At 38.5% G+C, this 14,701-nt stretch overlaps 2 protein-coding genes across 8 annotated transcripts in view; one reads left to right on the forward strand and one right to left on the reverse strand.

The window, feature by feature from the left end:
* LOC120425934 (flotillin-2) overlaps nt 1-14,701 on the forward strand; it is a 367,849-nt gene that overhangs the window by 133,199 nt on the left and 219,949 nt on the right. The gene's annotated exons all lie outside the window — the stretch shown is intronic.
* Nucleotides 1-14,701, reverse strand: part of LOC120425664 (glucose dehydrogenase [FAD, quinone]) — a 148,334-nt gene that overhangs the window by 74,861 nt on the left and 58,772 nt on the right. The window lies entirely within an intron of this gene.

The following is a 14,701-nucleotide window of genomic DNA, read 5'->3' on the forward strand; positions in this document are numbered from 1 at the left end:
TCCAGCTGGGCCGACACACGCGCCAGGGTCTCCTCATCGTGCAAGAAAAGTTGAATGGTTGATTGGATGGGTTCCCGGGGAAGGGTTGCCAGTCAAAGAGATCGTTCATTTTCTAGTTTTTTTATATTGAGGGTTAAAAAAGACAAAAAAAAATAACTTAATCCACCTGCGTGGTTGGTGCCTTCATCACTCTTTACCAACAAAGGGTGATATGATGGGTTTGAACGCAAAAAAAAAATCATCTATTTTTTTTAGATCCGGAAGATAAACGGTCACAAATAAAAACACAAATAACTCTTAAGCGGTCATAACTTGAGACAGGGTTGCTAGATCTTCAATGTTCTGTACTCGTTAGAAAAGTCATTCGATGACCTAACCAACGATGGGTCGGATGATGGATCCTGACATAGTTCACATACATTTCATTGAGATCCGGCTTCAAAAAAGTACATAAATATCTCTTAAGTGGTCATAACTTGAGACAGGGTTGCCAGATTGTCCTGTACTATGCTCGTTGGAAAGGTCATTTGATTACCTAACCAACGATGGGTCGGATGATGGATCTGGACATAGTTCACATACATTCAAGTGCAAATCGGCATCAAAAAAGTAGATAAATATCACTTAAGTGGTCATAACTTGAGACCGATTTGCCAGTTCTTCAATGTTTTGGACTCGCATTGGAGATGGTGATCTTAGCGGGTTGCACACTGGATTTCGTCATGTATAAATGATGATTGTCCAACACAGGCTGCTTAGATATTGATTATAGGGAATTAAAACCAATTCTACCAGCAAAGAACAGGCAGCACCATGAAAGCCATCCATTGCCGGCCGCTCCTATCTCCATCATTCACTGGGGTAGGAATAAGGATTTGGAGCACGGGAAATGTTGATGCTAACTTACTTGGAAAAGGTAGCGAAACCGCAGGCTCTTTTTCCCAACCCTATTGTGGAACTCGATCGAATTGACCGTTTTTTTTTAAACTTCATCATCCCGGTACGAGAATCAAACTCACGACCTCTAGATTAGAAACCCAGTACGCCGCAAGTCGAAACCCATCCCCTACCGGTCAGGATTCCCAGTGAGCAGATTTACGCTTTGAAGGGATCTGACTTTGCCGAGCCAGACAGGAATTAAACCCATCACCTTCCGCTTACAAGGCGAAACCCGTAACCAGCGTCGCGTGGAGTTGGTAGTTGCCTTCAATGTTTTGGACGCATTGGAAAAGTCTTTCGATTATCTATCCAACGATAGGTCGGAAGATGGTTCCGGACATAGTTTTCGTTCAGATAATTGAGATCCGGCTTCAAACATGGACATAAATATCACTTAACGGTGCACAGCAACCAAGGAAGTTGTTGTCTTCTTATTCTAAAATTGTTGAACTTACGGACCCAATCCTAAAATAATTTGCTTATAAAAATTGAAAAGTTTTGTTGTATCGTAAAACGGGGTGACTTTGATAGGTTTGCGATTTTTCCGTAAAATGAAGAGTACAATTAAAATACGTAAGGAATGGTTTAGAAACATACTGACCGTGGCAGAGAAGTGTTCAAAGTACCTCAAGAAGAACTTTTCATAAAATTTTGACAAGTTCAAAAAGTTAGTTAACTATAGTTAAGAAAATGTTGATGAAAGTCATTATTTTAAACTTCTCAAAGTGTCATGATTTTCTCAATGAACATGATTTTTTAATCGGAAAACGGAATGTATTTTCGGATTCTTTGGAAAATTTTCCACTAGGAGAAGGTTAAAAAAGTTTGTTAATAATAAATAATATGTGTTTTTGAAACACAATTAAAAAAAAACTCCAAATTTATAGGCAATTTCAGTTGAACAAATTTCATGTAAAATGTGAAAACTTGTGATTCGTGCTTTGAATTCAGTATAAAATGTAATATAAATCGATAATTTTATAAACAAAACTAGTTTTAACAAATTTTAAGCAAAATTCCGACTTTTTAACAATTTTACCTAAAATTTATTAAAAACGATTTATGGAAATAGTAGCTTAGGGAACGAATACAAAAATATATCGATAGTTCCTGTAGTTTTGAAGGTACTAAAATGTCTGTAACAAAAATATGGGTGCAGAAGCTTTGGTTGATGTACACCGTTAAGGTGAAGCCGTTGATCATTTTCGAAGAAAATTGATCATCACTCATTCTCTGTATTTAATTCAACGAATTTCTGCACCAAAATTAATCAGCATGTGCTGGTTGTTGCCTACTTGAAAAAACTGAAAGATTCTTTGATATAAATTTTTTTTCAAAATTTTTATAATTTTGTGGTACAATCATTGATGTCCTAGTTGGCTATCATTGACTAATGACGATTTTCATAACTTTACAAGGATTAGGATAATCGAATTTTGTCAATATATTGATAGCGACTCAAAATTTATATCTTTGAACGAAAAATCATGGCAATGATGGAAGTCTTCATGTTAAGTAGTCATAACTTAAGATAGGGTTGCCAAATTTTCAATTTTTTAGACTCGTTCAAAAGGTTTTTCGATTGCATATCAAACGGTATATAATTTGATGATATTTCATATGATTTCTGGCCACTTATCTAACATCCGGATATATGCGAAAACACATTTGTATACTTTTGAACTACTTATCGAAACTTATTTGTTTTTAAACTCGATCTATGGGACTTTAAACCGAGTCAAATGCGACCAGTTTGACCTAAATCGTTTCAGCTAGTGCTAAGAAAACGGAGTGACAATTTTGGTAACACACACACACACAGACGGACAAACATTTGTTGAGTTTTCGATTCTGAGTCGATAGGTATACGTAAAGGTGGGTCTACGAGCTTTATTTGAAAATTTTATTTTCAGAGCAGGATTATAGCCTTACCTCAGTGAGGAAGGCAAAATAGTTAAATAAATATTTGAAAAATGGAATTTTTGACAAAGTTGGCACCACTGCCCGCTCTCATCCGCTCCGGTCAAATAAAATTTCATGATTTCGTCGCAGCGTGTTCCTCCGAAAATCTTTCATCAATATCGAGGTTGCAAAGTTTACCCTCCATGGGGCTTTCATCACTAAACGACACACACGCACAAGCGCGCGTACGCGGTCTACGTGTCACCGACCGACCGACGAACCTTGAAACAACCTCGTATCTTCGAGGAGAATTTTGAAATTCGGATTTCAAAGTGCGGCTTTAACCCGTTGACGTCTTGCGAGAGTTGGAGCTTCTGTTAGGAACAAGTTTGAAGGTCCTCGTCGCCACCACTGTCCAGCTGTGTTGTTTGCATACTTGTTTTTGTGAATGTTGGGTTGGTGATATTTAACAGATTTTGCTATTCAATGTCAGGAGGACGTCCGCCTTGGTATTGAATTAGCATAGATGTGATACTAGAGTTGGAAAGGTCAACCTTGGTTGATGTTTTGGATGTTCTCGCGTTTTCTGCGAAATGTAGGACATCGATTTGAGATGATCTACGTTTTGCGTGCCAAAATTGCTTTTCATGTTCGGGTTGTCCTCTAGCGTCCACGGAAAGCAGGTCAAACTGTGGGGCCACCATCGCCTAATGACACCCGCTTTCCACGTTCCGCGAGATAGGTACGATGTCGTGCCATTGGTCACGTCGCACGACAGTTCCCACGGAAGCAATTTTGTCACCATGCAAAGCAAATATTACATTCCAGCGATATACCACCACAGAGGACAATAAGCTGGACAAGATGTGTTCCGTGCGTAGCGGTCGAGGAAGAAAGCAAGCACGGTCGGTTCACCTACTCTCTCACAAGTCTCCTTGGAGCAGGAAGGTAGCAGCTAAGACATGACATTCAATTTCGCATCCACTTCCGCGATTTTCTTAGACCGGCACCGCTGCGGAAAGCCGTCACTTATCGGCAGGCCCGCTCAATTAAGGCAATTACATAGCTGGTGGTAATACTGGGTAACCAACCGGCCAGTGCAGTGGCACAGCTGGTGCAATTAAATTTTATGCAAATCACCGAACTCTTTCGACTACTTTGAAGCTATTATGTTGAAAGTTTTTTTTTCGGTTTTCACAAATTTTGCAGTTTTCTTTCACAAACTTTGCAATTTCAGCAAAATTCATTCAAAAAACTATACCTACTACACATTCTGGTCAACTTCATACATGATCACGTTTACGGTGGCGATTACGACATCACCCCCTTTATCGGACCCAGGGGGGCCTCAGCATCTCAAAATCGAACCAAAACCGCGCCGGCAGCAATTGCGCGCGCGCGCACGCCTCTCGGTTTAGGCCTCTCGCGGTCCTATAAACGTCCTCTCACTTTCGGAGATGTCTTTTTACGACGACGCGCAGCAGGGATGGCGGCGCTCTCTTGTCAACGGCCTTCTGTCAATTGGCCGCCGTTTAGCAATGTAGTGCAACAATTTGCGATTAGAAACGGCTCGACGGACGATTCTGGGGTGGGAAATGGGCTGGGTTAACATAATCGGGCAGTTTCGATGGTTAGGTAATATTCAAAAAGAGGCGATCTTAAGCTGATTCAATGTTTCATTTGGTGGTTTACGCTACTTTGTGAGTGTTTTTTTTTTTTTGCTAGAAAATATTAAAAAGCTAAGGCAATTTTGGAAAAAATGCATAGAGAAACAAAATGTCACTTATTCAACGGAAAAACATGTCAAAACATCATCAGAAGATTGATTCTCATGAAAATATTTAATGAAGCCTAATGTTCGAATTTAACTTAACCTAACTTTGTCGATGGATGCAAAGCTAAAAGACTTGATCCAGATTTTTTTTTTGTCGCAGGAAAATCATTTCGTCGTGCTCGTGCTATCTCGTCGCACGTCGATGTTAGGTCAAATTGAGTTAAGGACGCCGTTTTGTGCAGGCATTGAAGCCTCACTCTTTGATTTTTACATATCTCCTAAATTAGATTACAATCTGATCTGGCTATCTTTACACACTCTGCAACTAGCTGCAAGTGCGACAACTGGCCAAAGAGAATTTAGCCAGAGGTCGTTTTGTCACACGTACATGCCCGACTAAGGTACATATTTTTAGCTATAACTCAGTACTCCGACAACCAACTTCAACCAAACTTCGGGACAACACACATAACGGGCAGCCAAACAAAACGTGTTTGTTATTGTTTACATTTCGTGCTCTATTTTTTTTTTTGTATATTCAAGGTAAAACATAAAAACGCGTTTTTCTCGGAACGTCAAAAAGCGACAAAATAGCACGATCATATCGAGTTTTTACTCAATTTTAACCAATGAGTAGGGGGAGAGGGGGTAATATGCACCCCCTAAGGGAAAACTTTGATTTCTCAACCATTACACAATTACTTTGGAAGAATTTTGTTCGATGTTCTGATACAACTATTATTCTTCGTCATACATGTGAAAAAAGTCTTAAAAAACCTCAAAATTGTTCGAAAATATCAAATTTCTAAAAAAAATCATTTCAAACAACCATGCGGGGCAATATGCACCGCAACATTGGGGCAAAATGCACTACATCAACGGGGCAAAATGCACCACAACATGAGGCAAAATGCACCGGGTAAAAGCAGTTTTCACTAGTCACCACTAGATGACACCGCTGTTTTTACAAAGGAGCTTCACAGCGGTGCATTTTGCCCGGACCACGCTTTTTGCAGAAAATTTAAATAAAAAAGCATTTTTTCTGTTTTTGGACTCATCTATCTACAAAATAATAAAGATTATGGCAAAAACTGTATACCTCATCACTTACAATATCAATAAATGCTATTTATATTGTCCAAAAATCATAATGAATGTTCAAAGAAAATTAGATGAAAACACAACATTTTAAAGTTTTGCAAATAACTTAAGCTGTTTTTATAATGCGTTGCTCAAATTTGTCCAGCATGGTTTAGCAATGTTAAGCTTCCAATTTCTATGATTTTTTCCCCAGAAAATTCTTTCAAATACCGAGAAAAGCAGGGGTTGCATTTTGCCCCGGGGGTGCATATTACCCCCTCTCCCCCTAAATCTTATCTTACCTCAATACACTAGGGTAGGGTAGTCATCAATGAGACACTTTTGGTTTTCAACCTTCAACGATTATTCTAATTTTTTCATCAGCATGTTTTAATGAGCTTTTAGTTGCATTATCTTTCTTTTAATGTGCTCTAATATTGACCAAAATATGAGATCGATCCGACATCTACAGCCAGAGTTATTCAACTGTCTCATTGTAGACGCACTTGGCAGGAACAATGAGACAGCTGGGGAACAATGAGACACTCTACGAAAATCAAAATTTTTCTAGCAATACATCATGTTTTTGTATTGTTCAATTGCAGGTGACTTGCCTTGAACATTTTAGAGCAATTTTGCCAACATGAAACTTTTAATAACAAAAGTTATACTAAAAAGTATTTAAATTTTGTAAAATCCATATATTAATACCAAATAACTTTGTATTTTTGGTTAAATGAAGTTTAAACTCTATAAATATGCCAAAAATCACTTTTAATTCATGTTTTGAAAGATTTCCATCGATTTTGAAAAGTTTATTGAAGAAAAAACAAAGTGTCTCATTGTTACCCATGGGCTGAAATGAGTGGGGAACAATGAGACAGCCCTGGATTCTGGCTATATTCTAAATTTTGGCCAAATCTAATGAAAGGACATTGTAGCCCAACTTAATCCCTATGGAACGTCGAAAGAAATTTGAAGAAATATTATTTTTTGTGTAAACGGCAGCCTACGAGCGAAAAAGTTTTTTTTGTCCATAATTTACTTTTACACCCCAGAATCAAACATTTATGATTTACTTTTCAAGGGAGCGTCCATAACCAAAGCCACTAATATGGCAGACGTGTATCCAGTAGACACACCTTTCCCTCAAATATGAGCCTGATTGGTTGAAACTACGACTTGTGAGAGCCATTTTATCATTGTTCCCCGTGTCTCATTGATGACTACTCTACCCTAAATATTAAGCAAAAATGCTAAAAACTTCTCAGTGAGTTGTTAAATCAGTGTGTGAGTGAGTGGTCGAATGATCGAATGAGTGAGTGAGTAATTAAGTGAGCGAGTAAGCAGGTGAGTTGGTGAGTGGATCAGTGAGTGAGTGAATGAGCAAATGAGTTTATAAGTGAATGAGTTAATGAATAAGGGAGTCAGACCGGCCCGTGGCTTAATGGCTACGGCTCCCGCCTCATAAGCGGAAGTTTCCGGGTTCGATTCCCGACCGGTCTCCTTGAAATTATTCGACTATAACTGAACTTTGAATATGAACAAAAAACGCATGGAATCAGGTGGGATTCGAACTCACACCTTTGGATTGGTAGTCAGATGCTCTAGCCACTCGGCCACCGAGGGGTTGACACCCCTTGAGTGAATTAACCCGTAGTGGTGAAATAATGTCACAAGGTCATTTACAACAATTCCTTTCCCAACGATTCCCCTACACACACTACACACCATATTCTATAAATAACTCGAAGTGGTTGGTACGGTATGTCCTCACTTCTTCTTCTTCCCCTGATGATTCCATGAAATGTGGGTTCCGTTCATAGAATCTGTCTCTTGCGGTTAATGCAACGCAGTAGGCCGGGCCGCTTTAGTGAGTGTAATACATTTCGGGGGTCCTCGAAAGTACTGCAATCATTAATAATGACAAGAAAGAACTTGAGGCGTAATCTAACCATAAGTTCTTCCCGGATGCTTTCTTCGGACTGGCTGCGCTTGTGTTCGATTAGATTAGATTAGGTTAGAATGAGTTAATGAATAAGGGAGTCAGTGAATGAGTGAGTGAGTGAGTGAATAAGTAAAACCATTTGAATTATTGTGTTTGAAAAGAAAAAAACTATAATTGGTTAAAGTTTGTTTGTAAGATAATTGCTTTCTAATCTTTATTTTTTATTTTAAAAATAGCCATGATAAGCAATTCTAGAGTTTTTAAAAAAGGTAAGCTATTGTCTTTTATATATTTATAGGACCATTTTAAAAAAAAATCTCTAGAATTGTACTCGCAAAACATCTGATTCAAAAATGGTGTATGAGGTCGTAAAATAGATTTAAAATATTAATGTTCAGCAAAACTTCAACACTAAATGAGTCCTAAAAAATAAAATGTTTGTGTTTGTACACCCAAAGGAAAAATATATCTCAAAATCTGCAAAAATGGATTTGCTGCAGAAAATGTCACATTTTATGACATTTTTTGCAGCAAGCCCGTAGATCATTTTTGCCCGCGTGTAAACATTTCAGCGATCTGCAGTTCTCACCAACACATATAAGGCTGGCCCGTCCGCTAGCAACACTCCAAAGAGAAGAATATGTTGGTGCTCCTTCATTCACAGTTCATCAAGCGTCCATGGCGCGGTGGTAGCGTATCGGATTAATAACCAAGAAGTTGGTGGTTCAATCCTCGTTCTAGTAGGGGTTTTTTGTGAAATACAACCAAAAAGCCGTCGGTAATGTCGATAATTGTCGGTAACGGGCAAAAATTTCATACCCCTATATCGCAAAAAATGCATGAGGACAGTTTTCATGCAAATTCTGATATACTTTCATGCCGCCATGCATCAAAATCATGCGATGGCCGATTAGGTGTAACATTGTTAAATATTTTATAAATTGTATGCACAACCAATATTGCTTTCATCTCAGTGCAAGTTTGAATCTGAGAAGAGCCTGCAAATGTAAATGGCGACCTTATGTTGAGCAATTACGGAACGTACAGAGTTTTTTTATGCGAAAGAAATTCCTTCAAAATGTTCGCCAGTTGCAAGACCTGCATATGCGATTACTATCGCATATTATTCAATTTGATCCAATTAACATTGTGGCAACTTTCCTCAACCGATTGGAATCGGAACACCAGATGTGGAAACGGATTTTAATTTGATTTGAATATATTAATTTTTCTCAATTATTTCTGCTATCCAATTTCGAAAAGGTTAAAATCTGTCGGTCCTATCAGCCGATTACCTGTTCGTTTTTTTTCTTCTTCGCTCTCCCATCCAACTTGGCTCAGTACATTCATACACCAAACACATACTTCAGCAAGTGGCTGCTGGCTGACTAACTGCCAAGTGAAAGTGATTCGTGCGGTTGTTTGGATGAATTTACTCTTTATCAATACGGCAGCAGAAGGCCCCACACAGAAAAAAACGGACTTGCTTGTGGTGGCAGTGAGCAAATCGTCAGCTGTGTGCTATTTTGTGACAACGACCATTTAGTACTTTTCGAGAAAATCGATTTTTAAAGTTTGATGATAAATATTTTCAAAACTATGAATGGTAGAGCCAAACTTTTTGAAGCAATTGGTTCGTATACTATCGCTTAACAAACGCTCCAAGTTTCAACTAATTTGGTTACACCAGTTAAAAGATACAGTAAATTATGTAATCAAAAATCTGAAAAGCACGTGTCACAAGTGTGTTTCGAAAGTAAAATTAAACTACGTGTCAAAAGTGTGCACAGAATTTCCATACAAACTAAAATAGACTAAAATCAATAGTTTAACCGACTTAATCAGTATATTTTCAAAAACAAAAGATTGCATTGCCTTCAGAAAATGTGTATAAACATAAATTTGTGGAAAACAAGAAAAAATTTCCACATTTTCCAACAACATGTATGACGTGTCACAAGTGTGCACGATCATTTTGATGAGAAATTGGTCTATGTCACAAGTGTGTATTGCGATATCCGGGAAACGGAAGCGAGTTTCCAAAATCGGGTTAAAGCATCTTGTAGTGTTTGTTAAGTATAGCAAAACGTCATCATTAACTCATTTTCGACCAAAATGGTCTATGTCACAAGATAGCACACAGCTGACGAAATATGAACGTGCCAGCGCAGGTCTGACTGATGGCCGGTGCTCGCAACGGGCCACATACCCCGATGGATTGTCCACCCGATGGAGTGTACACCCACAGCGGGGCTTCGCCTTCCTAGTGGAAAAAGAAAAAGAAAGTGGTAGTGAAAAGGTACCTCACAAGGATGAATGAATCAAGAGATGACCAAGAGCGTTAAAAAGTTCATCCATCATAACATATGTCGGTGACGCCATTCGATCCCGAAACCTCCGACTAATTGAATCTGTGCCTTTGTCGTATCGGCTTCAACTGCTCGTAATAAGTTGAGATAAGCTGTATCAGTATAAATTCAAATTTGAAACAGACTACATTTCCATAGTTCCTTAACCAGCCTGAGGGCATTGGGTTAGAAGCACAAACATTGATCGATGAGCACCAATCACTTACTTTAAGAGTATTTCAGTAATAATTTTCTCTTCAGGGTGTACAAAAGCAGTCTTACCATGAAGGACGGCGATAGTGCAGACTCGACGCGCTAGTGAACGTTTGCTTCGGCATCTCTAGCACGGCACAACTCCGTCACAACAACCGGTCTGTGCACATCTCAGTTTTTGGCTGATTATCTGGTTTGGGGGCTCGCATACTTGAGCCGATACAAAGTGATGCCAACTATCCGGCAAGTACATCTCGCAGAAAGTTGTCTTATTAAAACATGAACGTACCACCAAATCTGATAAGCGCTGCATACACAACCCCCCTATCAGCACGAACAAAGCGAAACCCACCAAAAATAAAGTTTCGATTGGCCCAGTTTTGGCTGCTGGAGGAAGCTTCGGTGCGGCACAGAGAAAAGTTATGTAAAAAAGCATGAAATTACATGGCAAAAATAAACGCACCGAACCCACCAGGTCAGCTGGCAAACGAGCCGCGAAAAAAAACGGGCCCCGAATCTTCAAACTTCACGGGGCATAATGTTCGCTACATGTAGGTACGTGAGATTTCGAATTCGGGCAGCATTGAGAGTGAAAGCAAAGAGCTTCAGAGTGCAGAAAAATTGGAAAAGATGTAGGTTTTATTGTTTTATTCACGCGTTTTTTTAGGCATACTCTGCTAAGTTCCCGCGCGGCTGCAATTTTTTTGTCAAAAGGCGGTAGTTTCGAGCGTTAAGAAATGAAAGTTGATGCAACGACGTTCATCCGTTTTTTTTTCGTTATGTCAAGCGGAGTTGTCAGGTGTCAAAGGAGCGCAGAGAGACAAACGAAACATGTTGACCTTGCATTTTTAGTGACAGCCGCCGCCTTGCGTGGGGTTTGGCGGTTTCCCGCGAGCGCACTCGCGGGCATTTATGGCTAGTTTTCGAAAGAAATTGTATTTTACGGTTGGTAACGCACGCCACCTGATTTTGTCGACATGTCATAACGCACGCGGCTTGAGAGGATACGAAATGATGGACTAATATAGTTTTGTGAGTTATGGCTTCCTTGAACTCAGCCAAAATCAACACAATAATTTGAAATGGTATTTTATTAATTGCTGTCATCGATTTGTAGATCGTCTATCTAGCTTCAAGGTGCACATTAGGATGTAACAAAAATGACTTTTTGGCGGGCATTCAACGGTTTGTTCCGGTGGGCATACTGAGCCCAAATCCCAAATTTTAGCTTGATTGGACGTAACAGGAGCTGGCGCTCCGCCCTTCAATTTTAGATGGGATTTAACCCGTAAAAATACTTTTTTTCAAAAATGCTATTTTTGAGGCACTTTGGCCACCAAAAATCGGCCCGGCAAATCAAATGGCGCCTCGGGCGTCGCAAGGTGCGACGCATATCTTTTTTGCCGGGGCCGATTTTTCGAAAAAATGCCAAACTTTGAAGGTCTGTACAGAGTTCCAGGGTGCTCCAAACTTCAATGTTATGTACACCAAAAGATGCGCAAGGATCTGGCCTATACGCCAATGATGTTGAAAATAAACGCTTCAGTGGCCAAAATGCCTCAAAAAGTGACATTTTTGAAAAAAAATCTTTTTTTACGGGTTAAATCCCATTTAAAATTCAAATGCAAAGCGCCAGCTCCTGTTACGTCCAATCAAGCTCATATTTTGGATTTGGGCTCAGTATGCCCACCGAAACAAACCCTTGAATGCCCGCCAAAAAGTCATTTTTGTTACATCCTAGAGCACAAATTGAATTTTAATCGCATAGTTGACAAGCAGACTTATAATTAGTTATGGGTAACCTTCTTGCTCGAGGATGTATGCGTTTTTTCATTAATGAGATTATTTCAAATCAATAAATTATACCAGAACAAGGCGTCTAATAATCTATTATTTATTATCAGTTATTATTTATTTTTTTCAAGTTTAGGAACTCTTTGGAAACCACTCCAACGAGTCTAGCTTCTCGATTGCCTATCCAACTTTTAGATTCGCTTCAAATGTCTTTCAATTACCTATCCAACGAAAGATCGGGTGTTTGATCCTGATAAAGTTATCATTCAATTAAGTGAGATCTGGCTTCAAAAAAGTTCATAAACTTTACTTAAGTGATCATAACATGAGACAGGGTAGCCAAATCTTCGATTTTTTGGGTTCGTATGAAAGGTCTTCCAATTACCTAATCCAATAGTGTACAACATCACTGGCTGTATCAGAGGCCTGGAGGGGTCGTGCCGGGGGTCATTCACAAATACCGCAATCAAAAAAATAAATCTCGTAGGAGTGCCTCCCCTTCTGTCGGAACCTGGACACACTACTGTACAACATGATGGTATTTGAGACGATTTCTGGCTACTTATCTCACACCCGGACACTTATTTGTTCAACAGTTTGATTTGATTTGATTTGATGTTATAACCAACAGGGCCACAAGGATGACCTATGTAGCGGTTGCCTAGAATTACAGTGGCTCAGACTGTTCAACAGTTTACTTAAAAAAAAGTAATTGACTCATTAGAAAATTATCTAATTGTTTTTATTTTCTAAATTTAACACATTTTCTTCAAACATTAAGCAATTCTCAACGCGCATTTTTTTTTAAATTGATGAACTTCTTTTTTCTAAAAAAAATCAAAAGAGTTTGCATGACACACAGAGGGGATCATTCATTCAAGCTATAGCGTGACATACACACATCAACTGTTTTATTTATTTAGAAGATAGAAAATTAAGTTAAGTGTATTATGGTTCTATCCCATTCCCCAGAATCCCATTCTCCAGAATTCCATTCCCCAGAATGCCATTCCCCAGAAATCCATTCCCCAGAATGGTTCATTCCCCAGAATCCCATTCCCCAGAATGGTCCATTCCCCAGAAACTCATTCCCCAGAATGACCCATTCCCCAGAAAAGTTTTATTTTTATTATGAATGTACTTTATTTAATGTTTTAAAGTGTGAAGTATTTAGATTTCGCCTTTATTGTGATAACTGCTGACAAAAGTTAAATGTTCCCTTCTTTAAAGAAAGGAAAACGCTCTTAACTTGTGATGATTGCTGACGAAAGATGAATTTTCCCTTTAAAGTTGAATTTTCCCTTCTTTAAAGAAGGGAAAACTCTCTTGCCTGTCAGTATTGCTGACAAGAGTTTAATTTTCCCTTTGAAGTTGAATTTTCCCTTCTTTAAAGAAGGGAAAACTCTCGTGACTGTCATAACTGCGGACAAAAGTTGAAATTTCCCTTTAAAGTTGAATTTCCCTTTTTTAAAGAAGAGATAACTCTCTTGACTGTCTGCCGAAAGTTTAATTTTCCCTTCTTTAAAGAAGGGAAAACACTGTTGGCTTGTGATAACTCCAGCATGCTGACAATTTTCCTTTAGCAGTTTTCCCTAGTAAAGAGAGTTTTCCCTTCTTAAAGAATAAAAAAAATAGTGTCAGCAGTTATCACAAGTCGAGAAGGCTTTTTTAAACCGATTCTAATATTGAATTAATGTTTAATATCATTATGCCAATTGACCATTATGCGCCATTATGCCAAATTATGGTATGCCAAACGGCGCTATACTAAATGGCATTGTATCAAATGGGAAACATAACATGTTTTTCAAGGTCATAAATATTTCTGGGGAATGGGTCATTCTGGGGAATGGATCATTCTGGGGAATGGATCATTCTGGGGAATGGACCATTCTGGGGAGTGGGATTCTGGGGAATGGAATTCTGGGGAATGGGATTCTGGGGAATGGGATAGAACCGTGTATTATATTTTATCAAGAAAAAATCTCTTCCAGAATTCTAATTGATGTTTTTTTATACTTTCAGGTAAGCTGAATTGGAAATTACAACAGGTTTGCAAATTATTTCCTCAAATTAAAATTTGAAACGCCTGTGCTATCGCATTTGATGGATAATATACCCAAAATGCTAAGTCAAGAGAATCGTTCCTTCGAAATTTATTGAAGGCTCAGTACCATATAATAATGCTACCAACTCACACCAATCAAAACAAATGTGTTCGTTGGCCGATAAGGTTTTTTTTTCGTTCTCGAATAGTATTTGATAGAAACGGTCCGAATTTTGTTGAGACAAGCAAGTCGTATTAGTCCTTTCTATGTATGATCGGAAGGCACGCCGACGAATATATTTTAGGGCTTATGATATCGATTCGTTTTAACGTAGAATTACAGTGGCTCAGACTGTTCAACAGTTTACTTAAAAAAAAGTAATTGACTCATTAGAAAATTATCTAATTGTTTTTATTTTCTAAATTTAACACATTTTCTTCAAACATTAAGCAATTCTCAACGCGCATTTTTTTTAAATTGATGAACTTCTTTTTTCTAAAAAAAATCAAAAGAGTTTGCATGACACACAGAGGGGATCATTCATTCAAGCTATAGCGTGACATACACACATCAACTGTTTTATTTATTTAGAAGATAGAAAATTAAGTTAAGTGTATTATGGTTCTATCCCATTCCCCAGAATCCCATTCTCCAG

This window comes from Culex pipiens, chromosome 3 (genome assembly GCF_016801865.2).
Source record: "Culex pipiens pallens isolate TS chromosome 3, TS_CPP_V2, whole genome shotgun sequence".
NCBI lineage: Eukaryota > Metazoa > Arthropoda > Insecta > Diptera > Culicidae > Culex > Culex pipiens.